This window comes from Gavialis gangeticus, unplaced genomic scaffold (assembly GCF_001723915.1).
Source record: "Gavialis gangeticus isolate Ggan-Ray unplaced genomic scaffold, GavGan_comp1, whole genome shotgun sequence".
Taxonomy (NCBI): Eukaryota; Metazoa; Chordata; order Crocodylia; family Gavialidae; genus Gavialis; species Gavialis gangeticus.
The window spans coordinates 13,958,560-13,972,951 of record NW_017729002.1 but is presented as its reverse complement, the minus strand read 5'-3'; positions in this window follow the sequence as shown (position 1 = coordinate 13,972,951).

Here is a 14,392-nt window from a genome sequence, read left to right as displayed (position 1 = left end):
TGATCCCCCACAGCCTGCTCACCTCAGCCTGGAGCACACCCACCCTACCTCCCTCTACCCCCAGTTAAACCAAAAAAGGAGGAGGAGATTGGGCATGAGGAAACAAGCCTACTGCAGTTTCTCTAAACCAACAATGTTCCCTCATGCAATATTCTAATATAATAAAAGCCTTAGTCTGTCTGTCCGTAATGCTTTATTTGCACTCTGATTGGTTGTCTTAGCGGTCAATCACAATGCTGACTGAAACAACTAACCAGAGTGCTCCAAGAGTGTTCTGGAAAGGAGGAGGTGGTGGCAGCACAGCAGATCACTGCCATGATGGCACAGCCAGAGGGGACGGAGTGGGGGGTGAGGCCAGCGTTGCAGGCCTTACCCACCCCCCCCCAGTCCTGCTCCCTGGAGGTGGCAGTGACAGAGCGGGGGGATGAGGCCAGTGTCGTGGGGGGGGAGGGGAAGCTTGCCCCACTATCCCTTGTGTTCCCCTCAGCCAGCACCCCATGCCGCTGCCACCTCCAGGGAGCAGAGCCACCCCCACCCCTAGCCCTGCTCCCTGGAGGTGGCAGCTGCACAGGGTGCTGGCTGGAGGGGAAGGCAGGGCAAGCTTCCCCCCCCCGAAAGTACAGGTGTTTTGATTTTTGCTTTTGTTGAAGAACTTGTGGCTGTGATGCTTCTGGCCCTCTTACTCCTTCTAACGCTGGCACTGTTCCAAGTTAAAAACGGGCAGAAGCCTCCATTACAAATCTGTAAGTGGGGGACACCCTTAGCCCTGATTTTCTCTCCACTGTGCTGCCCCTCACCCCAAGGAACAGACCTGAGGTTGCCCTGAGCTAATTTTCTATCTCAGCATCTGAGATTCTCTGCCCTCGTAGCTGGACTCTGCAGCTGCAGTGAGGGATTTGTGCCAGTCCCAAGTGGCCCTCTCCTTTGGGTTATGAAAGAAGGAATTATAAATCTTTCTCTCCAGGGAGATGGTTGACCTGGACTGTCACCTGCCAGAAGTCACAGGCAAGTAGTATGGGGACAAACAGCAAAAGATTCTAATATTAAAAAGCCCTAGTTTGTCTGTCTGTCCATAACACTTTATTCACACTTTGATTGGTTGTGTTGGCAGCCAATCACAATGCTGACTGAAACAACCAATCAGAGTGCTCCAGGAGCATTCTGGTCAGGAGGTGGTGGCAGCGCGGGTTGGTGGGTGGCAGTGCTCCATCCCTGCCTACTCCCCTCCCTCCCATCATTCCTGATGGGCAATTGGCTAGTTTTATTATAGAAACAGAACTAACATTAGAAACCAGTAGCTGTGTGTTGAGATGCAGTCAGAGGTATAAGGTTAAACAAACAAAATAAAATACCAGAACATAGACCTGTTCTTACCCTACACCTTGAATCCATAGATGTAGTCTTTACCCAGCTTCAAGGGTTGGCCTGGCCATGATAAGCAGCAGCAGCAGGTGGGCAGAAGGTGCTGCTGGGTTCAGGATTGGCAGCAGGTACAGCTCCCTCCCCTGCGCCACTGCCAGGCCCTTCTCACTGCCTGCATGTGCAGGGGGTAAGGGACAGCAGGGAGGAGCTGTGGGCTCCAGGTGGTGGCATCGAGAATGGCCTGGCGGCGGCAAGGGGAAGGCAGCTGTGCCCATCTCCAGGTCCTGCTTTTTCCCTGCATCCAGCAGTAACTTATGCCTGGCCAGTGCTGCTCATTGTGGCCTGGGGTGGGCGGGTCCGGAATAGGCACTGCAGGGACCCTGACCCCCATGTGGGATGAGCCAAGGTTGTGGCCATGCAGAAGCTCTTGCTGTGCTAGGGTGGCCACATTGAGCCAGGTCAGAGCATCCCCATGCTTGCAGGCTGACCCCCTGGATCTCCTGCTGGCTGGGGCTGCTCTGACCCAGTTCAACATGCTGTGGTCCTGGGTGCACATGAAGATGTGGCAACAGGAGTCAGTAAACGTCAATGAGATATATGCTGGAATTTATTGCTTTGCCTTAAGTTCACGGGTAGACACACCCACAGAATCCTATTCCTTATCTGAACCTGAAATGTTTGTTGTGTGCACTTGAAAGTTACTAGAAATAATTCTGGGGTTGATTAAGTGGATTACTATCACTACAGACTTAAATAGCAACTTTGATTCTATCCACCAAAGTTTTCTGGCAGATGCTGAATTTCTGCATGACTGCGGTATCTGTCAGTACTATCTAAAGTGCCAAGTAGTCCCATGTGTCATGGAAAGGGATTCTTGTAGGTATGTAAGTGTAAGTAAAAGGTTGTTATCTCCAGGGACCATAGCAATTTTCTAATTGTTTTTCATGCCAGTCTTTTGCTGATTGTATTCCTTAGAGATATACGAAGGGAATATAAAATGTTCAAATTGCAATTCGCACTTTGTGCAAGCAAAATTGAGGGTGACTTCAGCTCATTCAAATATAATTGAATATTCAGTTCTCTGGATGTTTTGAGGTAGTTACATGGGAAATGGGGTCACTGATTTATCTTGAAGTCGGGCATAGCTATTGCTTTGGAATTAATATGGATGCATTTTATGCCTTGCTTTACCATTCAGATGCAAGCAGACATACTGCTATTACATAATATTTATTGAAATATGTAGATCTTTAGCCAGTTTTTTAAAAACACATGATTTACTCAGTACATCATTACAGGAGATAATTGTATTTCCTCAGGTTAAAAAGAAGAACGATGCTCCATCAGCTAAATCTCATATTAAAGATGAGAAGCTCAAGAAGCCTTTTGTAAAGAATGTCCATACTGTAACAAGCAATAATAATTCTTCAGAGCAGTAAGATCATTTTTCTGGGAAAACAATTCCACATACTAATTAATTTCACCATCAGAAATTTATTTAGCTCAAATTTTCCAACTGTTTTTGCCCTTTTATTTCTTTATACCTTGCCATTCCCTTCCTTTCTCCTCCAATCAAACTTTTCTCTTTCTGTTCGTATGTCATAGAGAAGTTTTTTGGCTAGTCTCTTCCTTCTCCTTGTTCATTTGCCCTGGTACTCCCATTCCCCTCCCAATCTGTCTTATGTTCACTCTCTCTTTCTTTTATTTCTCTTTAATGCTTCTTTTTAGTCTCTCACTCTGATCTGGACCTTTCTACTTGCCATATAAATGTGTTACAGTATTTCCTGTATTAAAACAGCTCTCAGCCTTCTATCATACTTGCCTCTCCAACTTTCATCTTTATGCATGATTTGCAACCATTGCCTATCCAAATTCATTTTAGAACGTCTCCAATCTGGTCAGACCTCTGAAACTGTTCTCTGCAAAATTTTTATGATCTCTTCTTGGCTAAACTTCAGAACAAGTACCTAGTTCTCATCTTGCTGCCACCTTTGACATAACCAATCACATACCTCATCTTGTAGTCTTATTGTCCCTGGGCTTCCACTGCTCTCTCCTCATTCTTCTGCTACCACACTAATTTCCCTTTCATCCTATCCTTTAAAGTATCCTCTTCCTCATTCCCTCCCTGCAGTTTTATGTGGGGGTTCCATGAGCCTTGCCTCTTGATCCCCTTTTCTTCTTCCTCTGCACTTTATAGTATATCTGGAAAACCTCACCCGCAAATCCAAATATCATCTCTGTACTGACAAACCACAGATCTTCTTCCCTATTCCATAACTGTCTCCTTCTATCCAAAATTAAAATGTTAGCTTGTCTCTGTGATATTTTCTTATCGATGTCTAGCTGTCAACTCAAGCTCAACATAAATGTAACAGAGTTCTTAATCTTCTGTCTAAAGTACTTCAATCATCCCCTTTTTCAGTCACTCTGAACAATAAAAGTCCTTAAAGCCTAGACGTCATCTTGGAGTTGACATATTCTGTCTTGGAGCCTAGATCTCTCTTTTGGCCTTGACATATTCTACCTGAGTCTGGCAGATTCTTTCTGCATTTTTCTAAGATACGTTTTCCCCTATTCAGCTAAACTTTACCTACAGTGCCTGTACCACATGAGACACCTGCTTCTACATGTTTCAGTTGGATTTGATTAATTCTAATCAGAATGCTCCAACAGCCTCGCGGTCGCATGTATCCAGTGTTCCCATGTTTCAAAATGGTGACAGGAGAAGTCCAGTTAAGAAGCTTTAGTTAAAGTGCTCCACCACCATTTTGAAACATAGAGCACTGAATACACAAGAAACTGCAGGCATTTTAATTAGAGCAACTCCCAAAAGGTGCTCTAATTAAAACACTCCTCCCTCCCCACCGTGGAGCACACGTATAGATCTCCCATCTCTTATGTTTCCTCAACATCTTTTCTTTTGGTTAAACAAATTCAGTGCTGTCCTTCCATATTCCTGTCCTTTCAGAGGGCAGTTGCAAGGATAATATTCCAAGCCCATTGCTTTGACTGAGACACCCTACTTTTTGCATTTCTATCCACTGGTTCTTTCTTCTGTCACATCAAATAGGAACTTTCAGGCCCCCTCTTGGTCTATCTTTACCTTCCTGATCATCTCTTTCACTATAGATAGATTAGCCTCTTCATCTGATGATCCAGTAAAGCCAGGTTCCTAGAAATCTGATCACATTTTCAAGCAGATTTTCTGTATTTCATTCCTTTTAGTCCCTTATGCTCAGGCAGTGCTCTCAGTTCATAACTACAAGGCTATTTCATAATCTGCTGTAAGATTTCTCTTTATAGCTACCCTTGGTTGTGATGCCTACCAGATATTTGTCAACTGGTGAGAGGTGGTATGCTCAGACCACACCTTATTATGCTGACCAATGCTGCCTTATTGTTTCCTTGTACTGCCATCTGTCAATATTTTCACCTGATTTTTCTTGTCTTGCATTTAGATTACTAGCAGAAACTCATTTTGTTCTGCCTCTGTACAGCCTTGAGCAATGGCATTTTATCTCAGGGACCTTCTAGACATTATGGCAATACCAATAAATAGTTATTATGTTTAAATAAGGTCTTATTTTCATCTACTCTATTCAGAGCTCTAGGAACAAAGATTAACACTGCTGGTTTCTGGTACAGTTTTAATTGAATTAAGCCTTAGCATTGGGTACTTCTGCATCAGGTATGAAGTGCACTAGGAAATTTCACAGTGAAATATAGCACTCTAATCTGTGCACACAGTACCTCAAAATGGATAGAATGGAGCCATTTAAATGCACATAAGACAGTAAGCTTGTTGGCCCATCCCTAACATGACTTTATGGCAAAGTCATGATGCTTCATGGCAAGGATCCCAACCTGGGCCAGAGAAAGTATAAGCTTAGCCTAAGCCTAATGGGTTTTTTTCCCCCCCCAATTATTTAAATTGATGGTTGGAACTGTAACAGAGAGGAAATAGCGATATCACTAATAATGTAATAACATTTCATTCTATATTATAATGCATATAGAATAATATGTATTAGATACACACACACATATATAATGTGTAATAATAATAATAATAATAATAATAATAATAATAATTAAAAGGAAAAATTCTAACTAAAGTTATCTTATGGGAAAAATTATATTTTCCAAAAGCTCAACAGACAGTCAGGTGTCTAAACAGTTTTGGTAATCTGGTTTTAAGTTGATGTTGATAGGCAAGCTTAGTCATTAGAAGCTAGCAATGCTTCCCAGCACTGTTGGGTGAACACTGAAGCACAAAAGTATTTATTGACTTTTTTCTGTTTGCAGAGTACCCACAAATAAAACAGGTCTTTAGGTTATCTTAAGTGTGAACCTGTTGGGTAGTATCTTCTTGTTCTTCCTGTACTTTCCTGCCACGACTTAGATTTAACGAAAAAAGGAAGGAGATCAGTAAGTTGCTCAAGCCCGTGATCAAAGAATAGAACCCAGATGTTACACGCTCAAATCATAGGTTAATTTTTTGAAGTAGAAGATATAGTAACAGTAGCCTTCCCAATTACTTCATTGGCAAAGGTAGTTGACTTGAAAATGAGAAAAGCCCTGAACTGAAACTTTTGACGATACATTGTTTAAACTAATCTAAACCGCTAATTGCCTCATTAGCGTAATGTGATCCCCATGTCTTTCGCCCTTCATCTGCGGCTGGTGCCAAGTGTGGTTCCCTGCAGCTCCTCCACAGTTCTTCTGAATATTACCTAAACAGTTGTTGTCCCAGCAAGGTCAGGGACTCATCAGAAGCTCTGTTTCCCCACACACTGTCCCAAAGACTCAGCCTTTTATTTGGCTCTCTGCCAAGCCTATTCCCACCACCTATGTTTCTCCAGACTCACCACAGCAGCACGATTCTTGGTATCAGTGTTCATTGGGATCTGACCTGTTGAGTCTTTAGATAGGCTGGAGCTCCCAACATGCTTCCCAGTCACAGGTTAGACATCTCTCCATTTCTCTCTCTAGGGTCTTGATTACCCCTGTGTTCCTCTTCTGGTGCCCAAAGGCAATTTGTAAATGTCCCGCTGCTGGTTTTATCCCCAGTTTTCGTGGGCTAATCATCCAACCTCTTTCCAGGTGTGAAATCCTTTCCACCTGGCAGGGTGCATTTGGAGGTCACTCCTCCCAGGGGTAACCCAAGTAACGGGGTTCCTGCTTGATTCCCTGTTACATTAAGAACTGTTGGCCCCTAAGCTACTTTCAGTGTGATCTTTCTGCATACTCCTTGTTCATTTGTCTGTCCATCCATGTAGTCACAAGGTATACAAGTAGATGTTACATTTAGAACAGGTCCCAGGAATGTGTGCATATACCCAAGATGTGTGAAATGGTTTCTGTTCTTTGATTGGATTACATTTTGCAGACAGAATGTGTCCTTTTTATTTTCTTGATTTCCCCCCCCCTGCAAACATTCATAGTACTTGACTCTATGGCCTGATTCATATTCCTTCCCCCCCCCATGGCAAATGTGAGAAAATGTTATGCAAATATATCATGTCACTATCATCTACTTGCAATGATTTTCCTCAGACATTATCATGGCTATAAAGCAAAACTTTCACTCTTGTGAATTTATTATTTTCTTACTAACTAGTGAATAAAAGCAGCAGTGGATTAGCACTAAGCCAGCCCTCCTGATTCTAATTCACAAAATAATATTGCCAAATATTTTAGTACTGGAGTTATACTTTCATGTATTTCCTGCCCTTATGCTGCTGGCTACCCCTGTATATACAGCAACTTGAAGGATTGGGGCCACTGAATCCTCATGATTATTTCTCAGATATGTGCCGTAACTGATCAGTGTGGACAAGGAGCATGATTTCAGAGAATTTGGATTTGATCTATATCGCTTTTGTTACAGAGCTAAAAAGTTTAGATTTGGGCATACTTATCCCAAGGTGAAAATCAACATTTGTTTTAAAGTAGTCAGTGCACTAACATACTTCAGTCACTCTCAACATAACTGAATCCCTGGGTATTTTGTACAAGCAGAATTTATATTGCTCCTCTAATAAAGAAACACTAAACAGTTAATAAATGTATCATTAGAGTGCCATAGCACTTTGTTTCTCTGATAGAAAGAATGTGTTGTGGCTATAGCTACAGTATTCCACACAGCAAAGATAAATGGATTTCATAATCTGGCATTGGGGAGGAAAGCAAGACTAGAAATCATTGGAGCTGCTTGAGTTGTATAACTTAACATTATAGCTCTGAGAAGCAAATCTCTAAAAACCATTAAGGACATTACTTTCTTGATTGGAGATTCAGAAATTGATGCACTGCTTTCAGTCCTATTATGTTTCCAAACTTTCATTAAGTTTATCCCGTCTTCCACCTGGTCCTCATAAATTGCTGGTCTGAAAATAAATAATTTGCCATGGAGTGTCTGTTATGAGTAGATTCATCTTCAGAATAACATTATCATTTCCTAAAGACTGGTCTTAAATCCATCGTCTGAATATGAGCTGAAGTGCCTTACTTTATTTTGACATATTATTCATTGAGATAATTTCCTGATTGGGTTGTGTTTAATTTGTTGAATTATCACAAGGTAGGAGAATAGTGATCCATTATTAGTTTTAAACAATACTGCAGCTGGTGGTTACAACTGGGGAAAAAAGTGAAATGAAACTTTAGTTTTGCCAAGTAGGCTTATAAATTCCTTTTGTCTGAAAGAATGAATGTCTGATCACAGTCTGTAAATATTACTACCATTGTAAAAAGACTTTATAGGGGGAAAAGGGAAAATTTGTTTTACACAATGATTTCTTTTCTGAGATATCCTGTTTACCAATCTTCCTCTTGCTGGGAGGACATCTCCACAAAATACAGAAGCTGTTGAAACTATCCATCATGGGAGATCCTTCCTCAAAGAGCCTGCAGCTTTAGCAACTTTTTAAAATTATTGATAAATCATTATGTATTAATCACTGAATTACTCTTTTTTACAGAATAAAAGATTTCCTTTCACAGCTTGAAGGATGCACATATCTATATAAATATCATATAAAATGGGACTATATCAATATATAATACAGTAATTTTCTATGTAACAAATGACTTAATCCCTTAGTTTGACATAGAAATATTAAATACTAGCTATCACTCATGAAATGCATCATTTAAAGTTGCCTTAATTTGACATAATTATACTTAGAGGGCGTGTCTACACAAGATGCTTTACTGCATAGTAGCCTAGTTTACTGCACAATAAGTGCACACATCTACACGTGTGCACAGTTACTGCACAGTAAATGACACTACTCATGAGTAAATTTCATGGCAAATGCAAGTAGCAAATTTACTCATGCTTAGTTACTGTGCAGTAACACACATGTAGATGCCAACTGGGAGTAAATCTTTTCCCAGTCAGCCTTGCCACTAGGGAGCTGGCCTGAGGCTAACCCCAGGGCTCTGGGTTGGGAACCTCTTTTGCCCCAGGGCTGGGCCTTCTCTATAACAGACCCAGTCTCAGGCCCTTAAAAGCCTGTAGGCATTTTGAGCCCTAGGGAAAATGCTGCCTGCTGAGGCCACTCCAGGTCCCTGTGTCCCACTGGACAGGCTACAGGACAGCTGTGTCAGCCTCCTTGAACCCTAGCACTGCTGCTTGGCACCTTAGTGTGGTGTGGCTGCCAGGCCTGTGCCATCCAGGCCTACAGGGTGCTGCAGGCTCTTGTCAGGCCTGCCAGCACCCAGGCCCAGCTGCAGGTAGCTCCTGGGCACTAAGGCCAGCTTGAGCTTCCTGCAGCCTGTCCCCAGCAGCCTACTTGGAGCCTGAAGGTGATGTGAGGCACTGCCTAACTGTGCGGGTCCCAGTTCCATGCTGTGCCCCTGCTCTGGGCACTGCAGGCAGCTGTCTAGGCTCAACAGCACAGGGACAGCCACACAGAGGCCCAGAGACCTGGCACAGGAGCCCCAGTGGTGTCGTCCTCATTTATGTCCATGCCCACCACCTGGGGCCCCAACTGGTCCATGGAGGAGACTGGTGACCTTGTGGCACTGTGGGGTGAGGCAGAGGTGCAGTGCCAGTTTGTGTGGGGTGGCTGGTCAAATGCCCATGTCTATGAGGGGATGTCAGGCCAGATGCAGAAGTGTGCACATGACAGGTATATGCAGCAGTGCCACATAAAGGTCAAGGCCCTGTGCGCACAGTGGGTCATGACATACCACAATCAATGGTTGGAGAATGCCCACAAGTCCATACACTTTATGCAGCAACTGACAGCAATCTTTGTGCCCCAGAACCCATGCCACAGCTCTACTATATACAGCAGCATGAGCAGCCTGACCAAGTCCCCACCCTGGCCTGGCACCTGTGGGGATGTGTCACCAAGGGAGGGCCCCTTGGGCCACCAACAGCCCATCCTGCTGAGATCCCAGGCCATAGCCTCCATCAGCAGCTTGGGGAGCTTGGGCCAACACCTTCCCCAACAGCTCCTCAGCCCCTACCACAAGGCATGGCCAGCTATGTCACTGCCAGCCACCAGCAGGACCAGCTCCTCCCTGGGGAGGCCCCAGCCAAGAGCTCACATGCTGTGCCCTGATACCTGAGGACACCACCCAGAGCCTCACGCTGTCATCACCAGCCAGGACTGAGCAGAGATGCTAGCCATGCCAGTCTGAGCCATATGGTAAGGCCTGCACTGGGGGAAGGGCTCCTCCTGCCCCTGCACCCAGGCCCTGGCCCCTTCCTCTGCTCCTGCCCTCCCTCCCCACCCAGCTTGGCTGCACTCCCCTGGCTGTGGGTTCCCACTCCACAGCATGCAGGGAGGTTGTAGACAGTGCAAAACTTTATTGAGCATCTCATGCCCGTGCAGCAAGGTGGGCATGGACCTCCCTCATCCTGAGAAGGGGAGTGGGGGCTCTGTTTGTTGGGGGCAGGGGGAAAGGGAAAGACTCTGGTTGATGTGAAGGGAATAAAAACTTGGTCTTTTGAGACATGCTTGTAGTGATTGCAATGCTGGGGGTGGGCAGGGAGGTGGGGGGTCCATGGGTGGTGGTCCAGGTGAGCTATAGCAGGGAGTGCAGGAGGAGGTGGTCAGTCAGTTCCTCTTGTACCTGGTGCCTCGGCCCCCTGTGGCAGGTGTGCAATTCACCTTGGAAGGGGGAGCCCACCACTGTTACTGGCACCACAGGTGGTACTCCCACTTCCAGGTTGTCTCCACCTGCCATAACTCCTTCTCCCAGGCCTCATGGAAGAGCTCCCACCAGGCCTCGCAGATGTTATGCAGCATGCGCGCTGTGACAATGACCCATGGGAGGTTGTCCTCAGTGAACTCAAGGCGGGTGGTGAGGGTGTGCCAGCATCTCTTGAGGTAGCCAAAGATGCACTCTACCAGGGTGTAGGTCTGTCCCAAGCAGCACTTAAAGTGAGCCTGGCACAAGTCCAGTTGGCTGATGTAGGGCTGCATGAACTTGGGTAGGAGGGGCCATGATGAGGAACGGTAGAACCACATGGCACTGTCTGTGGGGAGGGGAGGCCACATGGCAGTGTCTTACCACTCATGGCCAGAGCTGCCCCAGGAAGTCCAGAAAAGTGGCCCAAGTCATCCTGAATGCCTCCAGCCACTGCTCATTGTCCCAGGTCTGCTGGATGATATGTAGCTACCAGCTGTGGCTTGCCCAGTGGAACTGGGGGCCCAGGAAGGCAAGGGTGGCTCTGGCTGCAGCATCCAGCAGCACGTTGTTGGAATCCCTGCTTTGGTCCAGCCAGCCAGAGTCCAGGTGGTACCTGTGCAGCAATGGCAGCCCTGGGATGGTGCAGATGGGCTGGGGAGGTGGTTGCTGCATGTGGGGCACCTACACAATTGTGGGTCAGCCAATGTTCATTGCAGCAGGCCAGCAGGACCAGTGTGGTGCCCAGCAGGAGTCCAGGGTGCTGGTCATTGCTGTCAAGGGCATGGGCTGGAACAACCCTAGCACAGGGAGGCAGAGGTGGTGAGGAGACATTTGCAGAGAGCAGGGCTGCGTTTTCAAGAGGGCTGCCACCTGCTGGTAGCTGCAGCTGTGGTCTGGAGCTCCCCCAGTGGCAGTGACAGCTCATTGCAGGGCCACAGGAAGTGGTAGCAATTTGGGGCTAAGAGCAGCAAATCTGCTGCCATGTCCCTGCATGTGTAAATATCTTCCCAGGAGTGTTTACTCACAAGGAATTTACTTGCAAGTAAACTGATCTTGGATCAAATGCATGTGTAGATATGCCCAGAGAAAGGACACTTTGCTTTTTTTACCATTGTGTAATTTAATTTAAAGAATTGGGACAACTTACAATATTGACAATCATGCTGATCCTAATTGCAGGCTAAAACGGTCCCCAGAGCATCTGGTTCAATCCCATCACAAATGCAGGAGTATCTATTCCTGTGCTGATCCTCCAAAAATATATTGTACCTGCTCTATATTGATATTTGATCTTTGCTCTATATTGATATTTGATCTTGAGAGTTATCCCATCAAGTTTCCAAATACTGTAACTTCCAGTTCTTTCAGCTTGTTCCTCATACTACTTGCATATTGTCATTTAAGATCATTTTCAGGCTTCTCTGCTATTTTTGCCTCCTTGAACCATTTTTAGCCCATTTATGGTTTCTCATCCCTTTTGCATAATTAAGCCCCTTGTTTTGGTCCTCATCTCTTCCTGTATGTTAGACAGTGGATTTTTGTCACCTTACCTCACATTTTAAAGACTTCTTCACCAGGTTCTTTAAGTGATGTCAAAAGATCCTCTTTCCAGTTTTTATCACATCAATCTAGTGTTTACAAAGCAATCCTCTTTTGACTAATGTGTTTTTTAAGATACCAAAGTTCTCTTGCTGATACCATCTTTGTAGCCATGCATTTACTTCAGTGATGTTATGGTCCACGTCTGGGTTTTTTCAGGGCAGTTCAACAAGATCCACACCTGTACGTCAAGCTCTTTATCCAATTGCCTACATGTCCCTGCTCCTCTTTGACCTGGTGAGGTTTATTCCTGTCAATATCACCTCTTTTTCATGGATGTGGTAGTTAAAGAACATGCACCTCTAGCGGCGTATCTGCATGAGACGCTGACTGTGCAGTAACCTGATACTACTGTGCAGTAGCACCGCATGGCAAAAACTGTGATGCGATGCTAGTGTGCAGTAGTATTAGGCTACTTCACAGTAGCATCACAAAAAAGGCCAACACTGCTGTGCAGTTACTCGGGTTTCTGCACATTTATTTGGTACTCGTTTATACAAGTACCAAATAAATGCGCAGTAACAACCGCACAGTAGTATCTCATGTAGATGTCGCGTAGGTGTATGTGACTCCTGTGTTCTGGTTAATGTCAAAACTACTAATATTGATAGGACTTGGAGTTAATCTTAAAGCTTCTTAGTCGTGAATATAGTTTGACCTCTAGCAGTCATTGTTACTAAGTCTTGGTGTTAACTCATGATCCAATTAAAGTAGGTTGCAGCACAAAAGGTTTGAATTCTGTTTGCAGCTCTGTCACTGGTTGTCTGGTTGCCCCTGTCCCTCAGTGTTCCTATCTGTAATATGAAGATGAAAATCTTCCTTCTTTATAAAGCAACAATCTTTATACTACTCATCCCTAAAGTGCTGTGAAGTCATTCAAGCATTATTGTTATGGCTTTTATGTTCTACTCTGGAAACGGTTACATTATACTCTTGTGAGAAATACATAAAGGATATGAAGGATGTGAGAAAAGAAAGGAAAATCCACAGTTACCTAAATAATAACACGTCATGAGTTACATCAAAGGATTTTGAAATGTTTTATAGGCAATTAATCCTCACTACACCTCTTGGGTAGTTTTGTTATATAGTTGATAGATAAATGAAGATGGGTTACTCCTAATCTGCTGCATGGCCTTGTAAGAAAAAAAGAAAAACAACAACAACAACAAGCAGGGATGCAGCACCTAGCTTTTGGCACAAGATAATTCTTTCTTTCAGTTTCAACGTTTACCTGCATATGAATTACAGTATAAAATCACTTTGCTTTGCTTCACAGTCCAGCTGCTCACAGAGTATTAGTAGCACCTGTAATTTAAACAGAAGTATCCTTGTAAATACTTACAACTTATCTGGCACCTGTTTTTGCTCCATCTCTTTGTCAGGTTTTGCTCTAATCATTAAAAGTCTATGAACACCATCTCATGCTGGAGATGTTAAAATTATCCCAGTTCATCACAAGAAACATACAGAAAGTAACCATATTTTTCATATTTTGTTATCCCCTACCAAATGGTATAAGTATTTTGTATACTGCTGTGCTGAGGTATTTTTACAGTACTGTATGGAGGAAAATTCTTCTTGGCCTGAATAGTAATATATGCTGTTAACAGATAAATTATTTCAGTTTTCAGTACTAATGGAACAGGTATATTCAGTCACCTGCCTCAGAGAAGACTGTCAGGATATACATATGCAGTTTATTGTATATGTATCACAAAGCAACTAGCAATTAACTTTTGCAATAAATTATATGAATGCAAAGATTAAAAGGTTTGGTCATGTTGTAGGTGCTAACAGAACTGTGAATAGTTAATACACAAAAAATAGTATCTTTCTAAAATACAGGGTTTGTTGTATTACAATTATATGCAATTAGGTCTTTGATGTGATAACATTGTGTCTGTCTGCTTGCCTGTGAAGTCTTTGTGGAGTTCCTGTGCCAGCAGGGAGAAACGCAAACCTATAATGACTGAGAATGCTGGATTTTTTTTTTTTACACGATACACAAAAAAAGACACTATACACACAATAAATTAATCCTTAAAACACCCCAAAAAGGAGGAGCATAAGTATCCTTATTGCACATATGTATGTATTTATAGGTAGGGAAGATGAGATACACAATTGGAAGTACCTTGCTCCAAGCTACCTAGTGAATCTGTGGTGCAGCTTTGTATTCCTTATACTTAAAAACCCTGTTTTCAGTCCTTTCACTGCGCTTTTTCCATTAGCAGAATGGGAATGACCATACCAGATTAGACTTCTGACCATGCAC